Consider the following 1,793-nt stretch of genomic DNA (forward strand, 5'->3'; position numbering starts at 1 on the left):
TTTTTTTCTCCCCCTCCCACTCTGTTTGATATTTGAGTGGGACATGAGAACTTTTTAACAGTTTTGCGCTTTGTTTTTCTTAAAGCACATTCTGCAGGCTGATCTTTTTTTGGAAATCAGAGGAGCACCAAACTTGTAGATTTTTTTTTTTTTTTTTTTTTTTTAAATGGCCTTTTTGTCACAGTGCTCTTACCGGACAAAAAAAATCACGGTTTCTGTGTGAGATGGAGCTTCGGCTGCTTTGGACTACTGTGGGATCGAACGGTGCACTATGATTCGTGAAAAGACATGGATGTAAATTTCATTCATATATATATATAGAAATTCTTTTTAAAGTGTACTAAGTGTGCTGCTCTGTCTGTGCTATCTCTCCCCTGTTTGTTTTACCTTGTTAGTTTAAGGGAGATGGAGAAACATTTAAGCTTAGCCTAACCCTTGGACCTCAGTTGGCAGCAGAAGCACAGCGACGGGCACAAACTGAATGACAATGTGCTTTTTGCTAACTTGACGTAATGTGGATGTTGAATTGCTCCATTGATTTCCTGGCTACAGACCAAACTCAAACAGTCCAATCTGTGCTATTGGAATTACTCTGCCCTTTGTATCTTATCAATATTCCTGGAACGTGTTTGTTTGGCCGTGACGGGGAGACAGGCAGACATTTGACCCGACTGACTGCGCGGATCGGTCCGTCTCTACAGACGTGCTCGATGCCTGTAGATGCTTGTTAATAATAAAAAGAAGAAGAATGAGGAGGTGGTAATGGCACTTAAATATAAACAACAGAAAAACTCAAGTTAGTGAATCAAGGTGGTGTAAAATTCAAACTGTGCTCTTGGTTCTTGTCAGCATTTCCCACAAGAAATTATGAATGGGGTGAAATGCACCAGTCCCCTCTGAGTAACACCAAAGTATGTAGCAAATGCTGTCGGCACTGAAAAGAAATGTACAGTTGTTAATAAAATCAATAAAACTGTTTTTCTAGACTGGCCCATTTCATATTGTTTGACCCAACGGTGTTCATCAGGTGTTCCCCGACAAGCACCCGTGCATTGTGAAGGACTGCTCCGACACGCAAGCCAGCATCGCGGGGATGGAACTTTAAAGGAATGCTTTGACATTTTGGGGAATTCTGCTTCCTGATAGCACTCTTACATAAATATGTTACAACCCGCAGACTGTTAGCTTAGCAAACTGAGTGTAAACAGGGAAACGGCGTAGCTCTGATCAAAGGTAACTCTGTACGCTTTGTTTGCTTTACCTGTACAAAAGGCCAAGTTTAAGAACAACTTGCGTGGATTGTGGTTTTCATGGAGGTCTGTGGGCTGAAGGTTACTTTTCTCACTGGGACTTTGTGGAGTCTTATTAGTTTTTAAAGTTGTGTTCAGCCGAAAATGATCCTTCCAGAAAACACTAGCATGTTATTTTTACATTTAAGAAAAGAAAAACCATTTTAAACTGATTTCTAAAATTTTAGATTTGGTAAAATAATCGTTGGCTACTTTTGGGATCTTTTTTTTTTTTCTAGACCTTTTTTCCCTGTCAGTATGTAGCATCCGCTCTGTATTTCTAACTTAATGGAAAAGGACTACTGAGCCGTCATTATAATTATTATAATACTCTAGCATCTTTAAGCTCAGGCATTAGAAAATTAACGCATGTCTAATAGTAATTCTAATGATACAGTCCAACCATAAGTTCAAATCATGGAAGTGGATAATGAGAATACTGCTTCCCTTTTTCATGTTCAAAAATCTACTTCTTAGGCATCAAACCTGACGTGAATAGATGAA

At 39.1% G+C, this 1,793-nt stretch overlaps 1 protein-coding gene across 1 annotated transcript in view; it reads left to right on the forward strand.

Moving 5' to 3' along the window:
- LOC102303562 (TLE family member 3, transcriptional corepressor) overlaps positions 1-986 on the forward strand; it is a gene marked incomplete in the record, with an annotated part of 29,651 nt that extends 28,665 nt beyond the window's left edge. Inside the window, 1 exon segment of the mRNA XM_014336176.2 lies at positions 1-986.
- Positions 987-1,793: the final 807 nt, after the last annotated feature.

This window comes from Haplochromis burtoni, unplaced genomic scaffold (assembly GCF_018398535.1).
Source record: "Haplochromis burtoni strain Fernald_Lab_line unplaced genomic scaffold, NCSU_Asbu1 Contig_129, whole genome shotgun sequence".
Taxonomy (NCBI): domain Eukaryota; kingdom Metazoa; phylum Chordata; class Actinopteri; order Cichliformes; family Cichlidae; genus Haplochromis; species Haplochromis burtoni.